Source organism: Nicotiana tabacum, chromosome 1 (assembly GCF_000715075.1).
Source record: "Nicotiana tabacum cultivar K326 chromosome 1, ASM71507v2, whole genome shotgun sequence".
NCBI lineage: Eukaryota > Viridiplantae > Streptophyta > Magnoliopsida > Solanales > Solanaceae > Nicotiana > Nicotiana tabacum.
Genome location: NC_134080.1, coordinates 29,321,912 through 29,338,614, shown reverse-complemented (window position 1 = coordinate 29,338,614; position 16,703 = coordinate 29,321,912). Strand labels below are relative to the sequence as shown.

General features: G+C 37.1%; 2 long non-coding RNA genes across 2 annotated transcripts; one reads left to right on the top strand and one right to left on the bottom strand.

The window, feature by feature from the left end:
• Positions 1-2,349: 2,349 nt before the first annotated feature.
• Positions 2,350-4,190, top strand: LOC142180105 (uncharacterized). Its single transcript, XR_012708330.1, has 2 exons — positions 2,350-3,109; positions 3,801-4,190. It is a non-coding gene; the product is annotated as an uncharacterized LOC142180105 (long non-coding RNA).
• An 8,255-nt stretch (positions 4,191-12,445) lies between these two features.
• Positions 12,446-15,303, bottom strand: LOC107817362 (uncharacterized). The gene is made up of 2 exons (XR_001655163.2): positions 14,863-15,303; positions 12,446-12,724 (listed from the first exon to the last, which is right to left on the bottom strand). It is a non-coding gene; the product is annotated as an uncharacterized LOC107817362 (long non-coding RNA).
• Positions 15,304-16,703: the final 1,400 nt, after the last annotated feature.

Below are 16,703 nucleotides of genomic sequence, written 5' to 3'. Positions count from 1 at the left end.
GAATGTTGGGTATTAGCCTATTATTTATGGGCTAATTGGTTGTAAATTAAAATATGAGCTATAAAATTGAAAAGTAGGGAGCACAATTGTTCTTATGTGAAATTTTCCCTTCCAGGAATGAGAAATGTGAAAAGTATTAACATTTCCGTAAGATGGACCATAGGAAACCAGCAAGTGTAAGAAAAGAATATCATTTAATTAAACTGATTTAAACATAACACTAATAAATTAGAGTCATTAATTCTTTTTACTTTGTCTTTATTGTGAGATGCTAAACCCAAATAACTTAGCTAGCGTTTCACTCTGTCGATTATGAGAAGATGCTTTTGTCGACCTGAATGAAACTTAGAAGAGCTTATTTGGTATGTTAATAATATCTACGTTATATTATTTTGTTGTTTGTTTGTTTGTTTGTAAAATCACCGTCAACAGAAAAAGTTATAACCAAAGTCACCAAATAATGGGGGACCGCAAATTAGAGAAAGTAAAAGTTGTTGGGCTGAATTCAATTTTTGAGGACTTTTGAGAGTGAAGCGTAATAATAATTGCCTAATGGACCAGTAACACTGACCTGAAAGATGATGACCCTGGAATTGGGCAGCACTGACTTCTTCTGAAAATGACTTAGTAAAGTGGTAAATATCTTTACCTTTAATCAAAAGTTTTGGTTTTGAGTCTTTAAGGGTAAAAATGTCTTTGTTAGATAGTGTTTTACCATTTAACATGAGACTTTTCTACATGTATTCCGAGTTAATTGAGCCCAACGTGAATACCGAATAACAAATGAAAAATTAAATCCCAAAAAAGTGCAGCATAGTGACGAGTGAGTACTTCTAAACACAAATAAAAATAAATAGTGGGATATTTGAAAGCAAACATAACTTAATAATTAAGGCATGCTCTTATTGCGTGTCAATTTCCTTTGATTAGTCGCTGTTATGTGCTTATTTCCATGACCTAGCTAGCCGTTCATCATATTTTCTCAGTTTACTCCAGTTGTTGCAGTTTTGCATTATTAGCCTTTGATCACGACGTGCATTTGGAGTTTTCTTTGCCAACTTTACTAGTTTCGATATTTGAAAGTTCTCTTTGATATCTCTTTGTACTAATTAACGAGGGATACAAACTAAGCATTTTTATGTGTTTTAAATAAAATAAATTATATATATATATTCGTACGAGATAAGTCAAAATCCAAGACATGTTAATACTAATTTCTTTCGGGTAATATGGTTTTTCTTTTGGTTCGACGATCAAATTATTAAAGTTTGTTTCGAGTTATTATCACACTTGCAAATCCTCCTGCTAGAGTGATCTAAGTGACTCTCTTTAACAGTGGCGGAGCCATATTGAAGCAGGGGTGTCAACACCTCTTTGTTGGAAAATTATACTATTTTACTAGATAAATTACTTTATTTTATGTATATTTACTAAATTGTTAAATAACTATTTTCTAAAGCATATGACTGTTATCAACCTGTATTAACTACAAATTATGAAACAGTAAATTTTCTATAATAGAAAACAGAAGCAGAAAATCAGAGTATAGCAGTATCTCGAAATGATCAAAACAGAATCTGAAAAATAAATTTTCGGAATGAAATCGAGCCCACTGAACGCATAATGTGTCTTTAAGAAAATTATTCCCCTCAAGTACCCGAAATATTGGAATATTATCCTCCCAGGATAGAATAATTTAACTCACCAGAGTATCGGTACCTAAAATGCTGGTGAACTATGAATCACTTAATGAATGTGTGAGCACGTAATTTTTGCCATATATGAATTGCTCCCATAAATTCAAGAAAATAAATTTTTTCCATTATTTGCAATTTTATAGATTTTTGTAGAATTACTTGCATTTTCGTGCACATTTAATTTCCATTAAAATCATGAAAAAATACAAGAAAATACCATGCATTACATTTAGGTTTGTGTTTACATTTTTTAGAATTAATTAGTAATCATTTCTTTTATTAAAATGAAAATAAAAAATGACTCATGTTTACTTTTTACCTTTTAATTTTTAGTTTATTGATTTTTCCTTTTTAATTTAGGACTAAGTAACTTTTATAATTATGTTGATTAGGTAATTAGTTTAATTTTATAATTTAGACAATTTAGGATTTTAGTTTTAGGATTTCATTATTTAAAAAATTAAAAAAATGAGGAAAAACGATTTTGTAAAAGGGTTTAGTTCCAGCCCAATTACCATTGAAATCCCCTCAGCCCAAATTCCAGGTTTGCCCTCCCCAGCCCAAAACCCACTCCGCGACCCATTCCCCTAACCCGACCCATACCTAAATATACACACACAATACACAGAACCCTAAATCCCAATCCCAAGCAACAACGCCATCACTGTTCACTCGCCTTCTTCGCCCAAACCAGACCCTAAATCACTCAAAACTCATGGCGAGTGAGCCCCAAACTCACACCACGTGTTTTCCTCTTCTCTCCTCTTGCTATATGGTAACCGTTTCTGACAGATTCCCTCTCCCTCACATGCTTCTTTGATTTATTTCGGATTTTTCACCCTTCAGATGAAAATGAGGAAAAATGGGGAGCGTTAGATTGGATTCAAGTTAATCTACTCCCTCCATTTGTCCCTTTTTTCATCAGAAAAGGGGTAAGAGATCAGATTGGGGGAAGGATTTTCGTTTTGGAGTTTTCTTGGAGAGAAAGGAAGAAGATTCGAGAAGATCTGAAGGTCTATAAAAGGTGAGAACGTTTTCTTATGTGGGGGATTTTTCAGAAGATTTTGGAGAGGATTTTAGAGAGATTTTGGAAGAAAAGTAAAGATTGGGGTTCGAAATTTTCTTTTTCCTTTCTATTGTTCTTTTATTTCCGGTACTAGAATAGAGGAAAAACATTACTGAGTGTTCCATTATTTCATTTCTGTGTCGATTATTGTCTAAAGTTTTCGAAACCTCTGAGTCCATCTTTTCATTACAATTATGGGTTATTGGTTAAAAAAAGGAGGTCGTTGAGGTTTAAATCAGTTGCTATCGATTGGGCTGTAGCTGCTCCCTTTTAAGTTCTGTTGTGGGTTATTTCTCAGAAATCAGAGATCCGTTTTCCTTTTTCTTTCGCTGTATTGTTTTTCAAGGTATGAAATTTCCAACTCTCTCTATGTATTAAGTGAGTTAAGAATAGGCAAGAAACCTCTTCTATCGAACAATGTTGATTATGATCCGTTTCTCCTACTGATGATTCTGCTCTTGGTTGTTAACTATTTGAACGAAACTCAGAGGAGTTCTTATGATTTAAGGACTGAAAATCTGATTTAGCGTGGCTTGTATGATTATATGTGTTATGTTCTTGATGTCAGTCAACTTGTTATCGTGAATCTATTCTAAGAGTTAGTGTATGAGGCTTTTATATGTGTTAACTGTTATCATGCCTTAATTGGACTAGTATATGCAGTATAGATGTGTAAAAGAAGCTCATGCTTTCAATGTTAATGGCTTTTATCAAATCTCTCCATTACTATTTTACATTTGCCGTCTCTGTTTGTGATCCTCTTTTAAAAATTTGAAGTTTATTTCCTTTAACTTGTTTTGTTCTGGGAAAGAGTTTGAGTTCATGTTGGTGAAATAGAAATTGGCCTTTTTACCCCTATTTTGATCATCTGATGTCGAGAACGTATCTTGAGAATCTGCTTAATTTCCTTGAAGTTTATATGGTAAGATGGAGCTGTGTACTTGAGTGAAAGTTCATTCTTCACTGATTGAGAACTTTTTGTATATTATAGGAATCCTTTAGTTTATTAATTCAGCTTGTTCTTTTGGTTCTTAAAGGATTGAAGTTTGCTTGATTAAGTGAGTTGAATACCCTTCCTCTAAAGTAAAAAGTTCTGTGGCGTGTTATTTCGATGGTACAAAGGCTTTGGACATCTGGTATGAATTTTGGCATGTGTCTTTGGTGAGAAGCAAGTTTTTCTTGTTGAATCTGCAAATTTCAGGGCGGTATCTATAAAAATGAATTCATTTTTCCCTAGCAATGATTCTGAGCAGGTCCCCTGTTAAAGTCTTGCCCCCCCTTTCTTTGGTTCTCATGTTATAACGTTCGTAAGGAAATCTCATGTTGGTGATCCTTTGTCGTGTTAAACTTTAAAATTCTTGTATTGGAAAGTTAAACGTTCCGAGTTTATTCTGTTGATTTGCTATGGGAACACAATTTTTCTTTGTCATGTGTGACCATACTTTAACTTCTTTTCTTATTTAATGTTTGAACCTTGCTGCTATTGGTATCGTTTGTGTGTGAGCTATCATTGGCATAAACGAAGGCACCAGGAGAAATAAGGCTATTTGATCTATTTACAAATACAAATGTGCCTTTAGCTGACATAAACGAATTGCATAATTGAGCTTAAGTGAGGAGAGTTTTGTCCAACGTGGGCTTACAACTAATAAGGGTAAAATTGAACCTTAATTTAGAGCAGACCCACATCTTGGACCCTTTTAATTAAGTATTGTCCTTCACAAATAGATTGAGGTGTGCCATATAATTAAATCGCCTATGGCCCTCCTATTAATCTTATGACTTAGTTATAAAAATGACAAATGTTCTAGTTGCTCTAGGCCCGTTTAATATATCATTGTGATTGTGGACGCGTTCGCGTGATATGATTACGATTTCTAAAAACAAAATCGGAAAATGCGTTCGCGCAACTTCGGCCAAACTTTTTTTTTAAATAATAATAAAGCATTATTAATTGTGGACACGTTCGCGTGATATGATTTTGACGCGCCAAAACAAATGGGTACACGTATGCGTGACCTGTTTCAAGATAATTTTCTAATTAAAAGAGGCAAATGCACATAGGTTCTAAAATGAGTAATTAGATAAATTGATTAAGCCAAGTATGATCAAAGTGACCGTGCTAGAACCACGGAACTCGAGAATGCCTAACACATTCTCTTGGGTTAACAGAATTCCTTACCCGGATTTCTGTATTCGCAAACTGTAAATAGCGTCAACTTTTCTCGATTCGGAATTTTAAACCGGTGACTTGGGATACCTTAAATTATCCCAAGTGGAGACGCTGATCTTAAATAATAATCTCATTTCGATTGTCACTTAAATTGGAAAAAACTCCTTTATATACCCTTCTCTGGGGGTAGCAAAAAGGTAGTGTAACAGCTCTGGCGACTCTGCTGGGGAAAGGAACCCAGAATCTCTAGTTCAGGGTTCAAGAATTCGAGCTTGTTAAATGATTTTTACTTGGCTTCATTCATTGTTAATATTACTGTATTCTGTGAACCTTTTGTGCTAAATGCTATCTGTTTACCGCTTTAATATTGTTTAAATTGTATATAACTATCTTCTTACGCCACCCCTCTCTGAGTCTTCTGAAAATGGTGCACACGTTCGCGTGACCCTCTTATCTGTATAAATTATACTAAATAGAACGAGGTTGGGCCAGCGACAAGGCCGGGCAAACTTTAGTGCTCCCGGTACGTCGCCCCCTCTTCGGCCCTAGTTGTCCGCTCGGGTAACCCCAAGTCTAGAACACAACTCCAGGATTTAAACCTAGAAAAAAACAGCCTTATGCCGGATCCCTAGTAGGAACGCTTGTTTGCATCACGCGCATTTGACTTAGGGGACTCAACACAGGGGTTGGGTCCGTCTAGGACAGGTGTGCCCCAAAATAATAGACCATCCTGATGCATCCTATATGCTATGTAAACATTTATTTGATTCGGCCTGCATGCTGACCACTAGGAAAAAATAAAGCAAGAGAAAAACCAAGAGTGATGTAGGGAAGGAAATAAAACCCAGTTCTGAAAAATCCCTGGTATTTGAAAATGTCCCAAAACTCTGCCAAAATTTGCAACAAAAAAAACAGAAAAAAGAGAGTCATTTCAAAAAAGAGTGAATATTGTGTCCTTTTCAAATGTGTCAAACTGGCTGAACTACGCAGGACTGATGCTTGCCGAATGTGGGATACGTACGCAACCTACATAAGGTTTGGCCTTATTTTTGAAAAGAAAAAGAAAAAAGATTCAATGGTCAAATAAATGTAGTTTGGAGTTTTTGTCAAAATAAGCTGATCCAGCTTCGGTAATATCTTAAACCGTTCTTGCCGAGATAGCCTTAGAGTATCTTCAGTTGTCGAAGGGCTATTTTCGTAAAAGAACGGACAAGTTTGTGAAGTGTCATTTTTCCATAAAGTAGTCCTCCCCGACCTCAAAATTCATTTAAAATTTGAAAGGGGCCACGTTTGCAAAACGATCATTTTGCTAAAATTAGCATATAGAGAAAGGAATCGTGGTCCATTGATTTTTTTTGTAGAAATTGGAAAACCTGTTTTACAAAAAAGGTCCAACAGAGTCAACCCTAACCGTAACCCTCCACAGGTACAAATGAATACTGTCCAGGACCCGTCACAAATGAACACCGCCCAGAACCCGTCAGAAGTGGTCAGAAAACAGGCTCAGTTGCAGTTGCGTATGTGGTGGAATGATCTAGATGAATATGGTCAGAAGTGGGTGAAAAAACAGTTAGATGCCCTTATAAACATTTTGGAAATCAAACCACGGGAAGATTTAATCAGGGCTTTGGTGACTTTTTGGGACCCTGTCCACAAAGTTTTTCGTTTCTCGGACTTTAAGATCACCCATAATTTGGAGGAAATGGCCGGGTACATTGAGTTTGGCCGGGATTTGAGGAAGCAGCAACTTATTTTTTCGAGGGCTCCTTCGGTGCACAAGTTCTTTGAACTCCTGAATATCAGTAAACAGATAAAGAAGGCCCATGTAAGCAAAGGGTGATATTCTTTCCATTTATTGTCTCAGCTAGGTTCGAAACGCACGAAAAGAGGTTGAGCAATAAACAAGATAAGGGCCTTTTGCAAATTCATCGCTGGTTCGCTTTTATTGTGGTGTTTTTGGGGTTCATGGTTTTTCCAAATGAGGAAGGGACAGTGGATACTCGTATGGTCAGAATTGCACAAATCCTCACTACCAAGGAAGATCATACACTTGTCCCGTTAGTGCTGGCTGATATTTATCAAGCATTGACATTATGCAAAGCTGGGGCTCAATTCTTTGAAGGTTGCAATATCCTTCTACAAATGTGGTTGATTGAGCATCTTCGCCACCACCCCAAATTCATGAGTTATGGTTCAAGCCCGGATAACTTTATTACAAGTTATGAGGAAAGGGTAAAGGACTACAACGTGCCAGAAGGGTTTGAAGCCTGGGTTTCCCGCTTGAAAGCTCTAAAAGTAAGTCAAGTCGAGTGGACTATAGGATGGCTCCCGATGACGGAAGTCATATACATGACGGCTACCAAGGGTTACCTGAGGTTGATGGGTGTAAGGAGTATCCAGCCATATGCACCGCAGAGGGTATTAAGGCAGTTGGGAAGATATCAGATTGTGCCCGAAGATGAAGATCTAACCACCCATGTCATTGAGCTACATCCCTAAGCTACATTGCCCGAGGCATTAGTTCAGCATGATTGGAATGGCTGCCGGTATTTGAAAAATGGCACCCAGGTACCAGATGTTGCAAAGGGGAAAGTGAATCCAAATTATGCCGAATGGTTTGAGAAAAAGTCCTATGTAAACAATGAGCCAGAGCCCGAGCCCAAGCCCGAACCCGAGAGTCCTGCCAAGAGACCTCATGTTCAAGATTTTGACGACAAAATCCAAGAAAGGTTGGCCTGGGGAGAAAATGAGAAGAAAAATCAAGCCGAGATTCACGCCTTGAAAGAGAAGCTGAGAAACATGGAATTCAACAATGATCTCCAAGCACAAGAAGCCGAAGGTGAAAGAAGAAAGTTGGCCCAAGAGAATGAAGCTCTCCGAGCCCAAGTTCGAAAAATGAAAATAGAAATTGAGAACCCGGGCAGGAGTAGAAAAGACGAAAAGCTCATCTACAACCTTACGCAAAAAGTGCATGATTTTGAGGATGATTTGCTAAAGACTGAAGCGGAGCTAGCAAATGCCCGAGCTAAGTTAGCTAAGAATACGGAGGGATGGGCCAGTTTCGTTCGGCAACTGAAGGAGATCGTGCGATTCCAAATTTCCAATTCTAAAATTCTCTCTTTCTTCATTTCTTCTTCGCCATGGAAACTTGTGGAACACTTCACTTTTTGACATTCAAAGTTGTATATAGAAACTTGTAGACATTCACAGTCACATCGTTAATAGATATTTGAATTGAAGAATTGATCAGTTGAAAGTTCGCGAAGATGTTGGAAGATCAGGTAGCGTACTTGTTGCAGAGGTATTTGGGGAACTATGTTAGAGGACTCAACAAAGAAGCTCTCAAAATCAGTGTTTGGCAAGGTAAATTCCTAATTCTCTGAATGTACAGTTGATTTTCTATTTAACCATTAGCTTTTATGTAATTCGATTTGAAATTGTGTGATGAATTTGTGCAATAAAGTGCTTTCAACGGTATAATTTGGATTTGTATTACTTTGTTATCCGGCGTTTCACATCATATATAGGTTTATTGAATGTTAAATAGTATAGGCTGAAGTAGGCATGTGTGTGAAGAAAGTGTTGAAGCAAAAGCGCATAAATGTTTGAGTGATTAGGACAAAAGTATCTTTAGTTAATTTGCTGCGTGTTCTATTCACAAATGGCTATCTATTTATAGCTGTAGGGTTGGTCATTCTTGTGGTGCATTGTTTAGAGCTACATCGGCTAACTGTCTTCTCCCACGTTCAGTCGACGGTCCTCTATTCATATTTTCCGGAGAAGTGGTTATTTGACTGAGTCTTCTGGCTGTAAAAATTGTTCTTGACTCAGTTAATAACTGTAATCCTTCTTGCACCATTGTAATTTAGGTGTTATCCAACTCTTTGAAGGCGAATCATGGACTTACCCATCTCCCTGGTTGTATACTGGTTCTACAACATTGCTTAGCCCGTGTGGTTGAATCTTCTTTTGGGCTTAACCCATGTTCATTATTCTTTTGTTCTGCTAGGCGTGGTCCCTTTGACTCCTACTTGTTAAATTTTCTTGTTAGCTAGTTGTATTCCAGTTATACTGTCTGAGGGAAACAACATTGTTTCATAAATCTTGTACAACCTATTCCATGTATAGTTTCTTTGTTCAATTACAATGAAGTACATTAGTCTACTATTTGGAAATGGATAACAAAACAATCTGGTCCAACTTTCATGTTGCCGAGTGGTTGGTTTATTTTTTCCACAACAGTTTTATAGTTCATCTGGATTAGTTTTTCCTCCATTCAGTAAACAAAATTTCACGGAAACACATCCAAGGGGATGTGAATCTTCATAGAATCAAGATAACATGATGTAAGAAAGAGGAACCCGCAAAAAGCCCCAGTGAAACCCCGTCAGAAAGTAATAGATACTTCTAGTTCATACAACATAAAATTTAAGTGGTCCTACGGGAATCGTAAGTCATTATGTTATGACGACTTCGATCTTTACATCTGCACCAGTGTCAGATATCTGCACTGTGTTCGAGCAACTGAGGTTTTTATAAGGACCTAGCAACATGGATCCCAGTGATTAAGAGAGTTGAGAAAAGACTGGCAGCATGGTGAAAGAGGTACATATCGAGCATCTCTGTGTAGTTCATGTCATTTTTTCAGGCACTGGACGATGTCACAACTCACTGGTAAATTGGAAAGACTCCAAAGGAGCATCCTACGGGATTCGAGAAATGGGGTTAAGAAGCTCTACTTAGTCAGCTGGGAGAATGTTGCGGGAGGGATCTTGGGTGAAAGGTCTTCGAGTTTTCAACAAGGCCCTATTAAGAAAATGGTTATCTATTACTTGGGTTGTCATGTACCTGTAGAGGATTATGTGTGACACTTGGGGTATTACTGCCTTGGACCACAATTATTCCTTCTTGAATCATTCTTTCTATTTCCTTTTTCAAAGCACGACAATCTTCAACAGTGTGCCCCTGGGCATTAGAATGGTATTCATACCTTTTAGCAGGGTCAAAGCTTCTCGCACGTGGGTCTATATAATTTAGAGGAATAGGTGTAATCATGTCGCAATGCTTTAATCTCTCAAACAAACTTGCATAGGACCCTCCTATTGGTGTAAAATTATCTTTCAGCCTTTGTTCCCTTCTACACCCTTGGCTTGAATGTGGATTATAGGGCACTTGAAAATTTTGTGGAGGCTGGTGAAGCTTTTACGGTGCTCGTGCTCGCCTATTGGAGTAACCCAGTGGTGGGACAGATGGTTGGACGCTGCTCGGAGGATAATACTGGGGTGGATTATGTGGAGTTTGGGGATGTTCATGGGGTCGGTATTGAGGCTGAAAGCATTTAGCAAGAATGCCCACTAGATCCTATCGTTGGCGGGGCTCAGCAACATCTTTTCTATCAATGTGAGGATTGTCCCGAGCAATTTGTTCCTTCCATCTGAGCCAAAATTTCCTAAAACTTTCCTTGGGTTTCTTTTCCATCTAAGATAGGGAGGAGAGGTCTGAGACAATGTCAATATTGTACTGAAAGTGTCGCACAAAATCTTGAGTCATGTCATCCCATGTATGCCATTTACCGACATCTTGACAATTATGCCATTCCAAAGCTGCCCCAGTCAGGCTCTCACTGAAATACGCCATCAGCAACTCGTCTTTCCCGCCAACACTTCTCATTACAGTAACCCCTCAGATGGGCTACCGGATCTCCACGTCCATTTTACAAGTTAAACTTTGGCACTTTAAACTCCGCCGGCAGATGAACATCAGGGAGCATATTAATCTGATTTCCTATCCCTTGCATGCTCCTTAAAGACTATTCTATACCTTTCAGCTTCCTGGATATTTCATCTCGCCCTTCTTTTCCTGTGACCTTTTCATTTTCAGCATGAGGCTCATTTCGAGGGCTCTGCTTGTACGAGTCAAGAACCTTATGGGCAACCTCTGAGGGGTAATATTGAGCATCATGAGCTTTGAATGGGTATTCATTGTTGGGGATAGTGGATATGATAGGAGGGCAATTTTGGGGAAAGGTAATTGGAGGACGAATGATGGAGCTACTAGGGTGATTGGGAAAGCTGTGATAAGCGGGTGGATCTGGAGAGTATGGGGGATCATCTGGCACTATGACCGGAGTTTGGGTAAGGGTAGCATCTAAGAAGCTAGGTGGTGCCTTCCCAGTCATCAGCCTGATACATGTTCGCAATGTGATGTCTTAACATCCTTACCTTTTCAACCAGACCATTGCCCTTTCAACCAATTGCTTTTGGGCACCAATATCAACCGACTCGATTCTGTTGTCGTCTGCCATTGCCTTTTGACCTTATGTTGTAGAGAAGAGTTATCACTTTAAGAACTACAAACCAACCACCTTTCTGCTATGAAGATGAAGCCATCACGTTAGCGTTAGGGCATTTAACATAAGATAGTCTCACTTTATGTGCAATGCACATAGCCACAGTTATCGGTTCTAAAATGACTTCGAGGGTATGAAGGTCATATAGCATCATCCCAATTTATTCATTTCAATCTTCTCTTTTCCTTTTTAGTCTAACACTTGCTTGCTCATTTTCCTTCCTTTTTTTTCTAATTATCACTCTAGTCTTTCCTCTCATTTCTCACATCCCCTAATTTCACCATATCTTTTTTTGTTTCCTTCTTTTTTAAAAAAAAAATGATTCGATCGAACCCTATGTAGGTTGCATACGTATCATGACGCCACATGAATCAGATCTTTGCATAGTTTGGAAAGATCGAGAATAAAGTAAACAAACTAACGTTCTCTTTTTCTTTTCCTTTTCTTTTTTTTTTACCTTAATGACTACTCTGATGAGAAAAGAGAAATAAAAGAAGCAAATCTCTTTTTTTTTAATTTTTTTTTAATTTTTTTTATAGACTTAATGTTCTATAACATATACTAAACTCAAGCTTAAACGAGCATATATCTTTTTTGAAACAAATACTCTATGGGAAATTATTAAGGAAAAAACCCTAGAACAGAAAAATATTTTTTGATTCTTCTTTTTTTTTCAGGAAGGAAATCTAAAGAATAAACCACAGAAAAATATTTTGAATTTTCATTTGATATCCTAACGCAAGATTTCGAAACAAGCAATGAAAAAGATAAAACAAAATATTTTTGGATTTCAATTTTTGATTGCCTAAAGGAGAAATTCTAATGATAAACAAAGATAAAGTATGTTTTTTTTCTGTGTACAATGTCCTAAAGTTCTAATGAAAATAAAAGAATTTTTTTTCCAATTAATTTCCCAAAGAAAAACCTCAAAATAAAATCTTTTTCTTGAATTTTGGAATTACTATCTTAAAAGAAAACTTTTAAAGAGGTACTAAAGAAAATTCTTTTTTTTTTTGAATTTTTAGTCTTAATGTATTCAAAAGAAACATAAAAGCAATTTTTGTTTTAAGTTCTAGATATTAATTTTCTAAAGAAAACCACAAAAGATTTTTTTTGAAATTCTAGAGTTAGTATTCTAAAGAAAACATCTAACAGAAATATAAAAACGCCAATTTTTCTCTGGATATTTGATTTATTAGACATATTTTTTTCCAATACAAAATAGGAAATATAATAATAAAGAAACTCAACATTACTGTACAAATCTAGAAGTTAAGAGACGACATAAAAAGAAAAACAGAATCAAAATATTAAAAAAAAAAGAAAGAAAAGAAAATCATCTTTTAATCCACTCCCGAATGAGCGATCCTGCCTGGATGGTCCCAAGGTGTCTGCCATGCTTAAACTCCGGTAAATAGATCCACACCTATATGAGAAAACTATAACCAATAGTATGTGAGATAATGACACTCCCTATTAGACCCATGCAAGACATGATTGAGGCTATTTTTGCAAAATGACTTATGTGGCCAAAAGGTGGCTAGAAGTGCAAAATTTGGCTAAGACCCCGCGAAGCCAAGAACCTAAGATTTACTAGGAAGACTGGCCCTATGTGGGTTGCCTACGTATCTCGCCCCGAAAGACGAGAATCAGGTATGCGTAGTTCGGGCAGATTGGATACGGGCGAGAAATAAAAATAACAACGAATTCGGAGAAAAAAATATTTTTTTGTCTTTTGTTTTGAAAAAAATGATAAAACATGTAAACATCTTTATGGATTTTCTTTTCTATTTTTTTTTTTGATTTTTTCCTTTTTAAAAAAAATGACCGGGAAAATGCAAACTCTTTTTTTTTGGATTTGTTTTTCATTTTTTCAATATTTGGTTTCTTTTGAAATGGTGTGCAAGAAAATTATAATAGGGCCCCACTTGCTTCATTTTTATATTTTCAACCTCTTTTCTTTCTCATTTTTTCTTTTTCCATTTGTCCTCAACTATCATTGATCCGCCAAATGACCTTTTTACCCTTGAAGAAATGCAACATGTAGCACATAGGATGCATCAAGATAGTCTGTTATTTTGGGTACAACTATCCTACACGGACCCAACCCCTGTGTTGAGCCCCGTAAGTCAAATGCACGTGATGCAACAAACGCTCCTACTAGGGATCCGACATTAGGTTATGTTATTCTAGGTTTGAAAATATAGGTTTATTTGTTCTAGACCTGGCTTACCCGAGCAGACAGCTCGAGCCGAGGAGGGGCAACGTACCGGGAATACAGAAGCTTCACCGGCTTTGCAACTTGTCCGAACCTCGTTCTAAAATTGGAATGACTCTAATAGAAGAGAAGTCACACGAAGTGCACACTTCCCAGATGATTTAGAAGACTCAGAGAGAGGAGGGTTTCGCAACATTTTATATACAGTTCAACAATATCAAAGTGGTAAAAAGCAACATTTATCACATTAGGCCCAAACATGTAAACAAAACCAGATAATAAATAAAGCCAAATATAATAATTATTCTAAGCTCGAATTCATGAACCCCAAACCGAAGATTCTGGGTTACTTTCCCCAACAGAATCGCCAGAGCTGTCATACCTCCTTTTTACCTACCCGGAGGGGTATAAGAAGTGTTTTCCAATTTAAGTGACAATTGAAACAGGATTAATTATTAGAATTCAGAATCGCCACTTGGGATAATTTATGGTATCCCAAGTCACCGGTTCAAATCCCGAATCGAGGAAAGATTGACTCTGTTTTATAGTCCGCGAACACAGAAATCCGGGTAAGGAATTCTGTTAAACCGGGAGAAGGTGTTAGGCACTCCCGAGTTCCGTGGTTCTAGCACGGTTGCTCAACTATTACTATTGGTCTAATTATCTGATTTTAAAACACTTTTAAACCTATGTGCATTTTTAACTTAAAAACCGCTTTTATTTATTTAAGGAATTATTTCAAGGTTGTTTAAAACACATCGCGAGCCACGCTACATGAAATGCACCCATGAATCACGGCACGTTCCATTTAACCTTGTTGGAAATTAGAACCGGATCACATGAAATGTTCCTATTCAATGCATAAACTATGTCCAAAACCCAGATTTTAATTAATTCCGATTTACGAGATAAATGCCGACCCATCAACCCAGTTAAGTGAAACAGTCCAAAACATATGTTCAGCAATTGTATATGAGATTAACGCTCATTTTCTTTTATTTATTGTAGTTTCTCTTTTTTTTGACTATTATTGAAGTAACCAACTCATTTTCAGAATCACTAAGATCTATTCAAGCATGTCCAAGATCAATATTAGATGGGATTGTTCACATGTTTTCAACAACGAACAAGAAATCTTCATATTATGGAAACCATATTAACCTATTTCAAGAACTAAAGGCATAACGTAGATTCAAAGATTTTTTTAAATTAAATTTGTTTTAAGAAAAAATAAAGAACTACTCAAACAAATATAAAACTAAGAGTAAAAATCGTCCACTTAACAATGACTAGAGTACTGTAGTAAAGAAAACATAACGTTTCCATATGAAAAGATAAGAGAAGAATTTAGAATCAAACCTCAACACTAGAGCCGAAATTTTCTCAAAATCATATTAATGATAGATCTCAAAACCAAAGTGTACATCGAACCTCGTCGGAAAATTGGCAATAAAGGCTTGGACCCGAAACCTTAACGAAACAACTTCGACATAGATCGTATCTCAGCCATGATGAACCCGAAAACATGTAGCGGCAGATTCAGCAATCGAACAATGCTTCTACAGCTCCAATGTCACTTGAATTTCAGAGAAACTTAAGTAGAGGACTGGAAATTCGGACAACTTTCAAATCTTCCCTTTTGGTCTCTGATTTTGTTTGTTTTTGCATGTGTTCTTGTGTGTGTGTGTGTGTGTGTGTTAATGGGATATGAGAGAACTAGGTCGCTGGATGTGAGGATGAATAAGAAGAACGACGGGGGGTGGTCCTGTTGAAGAAGACGACGACAAAAGGGGCGAGTCTGTTTTTGGAGTTATACGGGTGATCCTATTTTTAGTCTTGATTTTCTGATTTTTCAGCTTTTTGGCGTTGTTTTTTTTTGTGGTCTTCTTTTCCACTGATTGCCTCTAGATCTAGGGCTCTCTAGAGTGTGTCCCCATTTTCAGAAAACGACGAGTGCTTATCTAGCCTCTAGCATTTCTTTTCAGCTCCTCCTCTTTTTTTGCTGAAGAAGATGTCCAGTTGCCTAGGTCTTTATTGTGTATTTTCAGCCGATTTTCCTTTTGGGTCCAGGGGTCTAGCTCTTTTTTTATAGGTTTAGGATTTTAGGGTTATATTTAGGTTAAGGGGTATAAGCTTAGGAATTATGGGCTTGGGAATTATGGGTTAGGTCCAAAAACTAGGCCTAAAAATGGGTCGCTTGAGCCCAAATTTATTCTTTCCCCGCGAATGAGACTAAAAATACGATCTCCTTTATTAATTAATCCTACGTAAGCAAAATAACTATTAAAATAAGACTAACAGTTAAAACAAAACTATTTTTGGGTATTTTTCAAGATTAAAAATGACTACAAAACATTAATGAAACTATTTTTTGTAATTTTCGTTTTCTCGTAATAAAATAAAGTAAAAGAGTAAAAATGAGTTGAAATAGCTATATTAGGCCTTAAGTAATTATTTACGTGCTAAAATATGAAAAATTTTGGGGAGGATCAAAAATCACATGTCTACAGCTGCCCCTCTTTGACTGGAAACGCAAAGAGTTTTCGGACAAAGAACGACTATACAGGTTTTGACCCGATCCTTATTTAGGGAGACCAAAACTAAGAGAAAAGGGGAATGTGACCGAGCCCTGATATCTGAGCTGCCTACATATCCTTGGCTATAAAGGAATCAGGCCACGTGTAGTTCAGAGGTGAGTAAGATGATGGAGTATACCGAGGTGGAGAGCTGGTCGACGTGCCGTTCCGCCGAGGTTCCAGTCCACAGTCCTGTTATTACATCAAAAATCAAAAATGAAAAAGACTAGCTAAGCCTGCCATCTACGAGTTACAAGATTCTTATCTATAAGTCTTCTGAAGCTTGATCTTGAGTCTTGAATGGTTCTTCATGCAGACTTTGGATTTGAACCTTGACGCTTGCTAGTTGCAGGTGCTAGTTCATTCTTCTTCAGCTTTTCAGACCAAAACCGGACAAACCATGCTTATGACTTCAACCATGTCTTGAGCAGCTCACATTTTCATCAACTTCTGCATCTGGATTCACTTCTTGCCTTTGTCTTTTCTTTTTTCTTTATTGTGACTAACTTCTGTTGATCACCACGGACTGTTGACTCGCATTCTTGCCGCGAGTTTCTTTTGTTGCTGACTTGCATTGTATTCTGAAGTGAATTCTCTTATCTCCAGGTAGGCCTGATTGCCAAC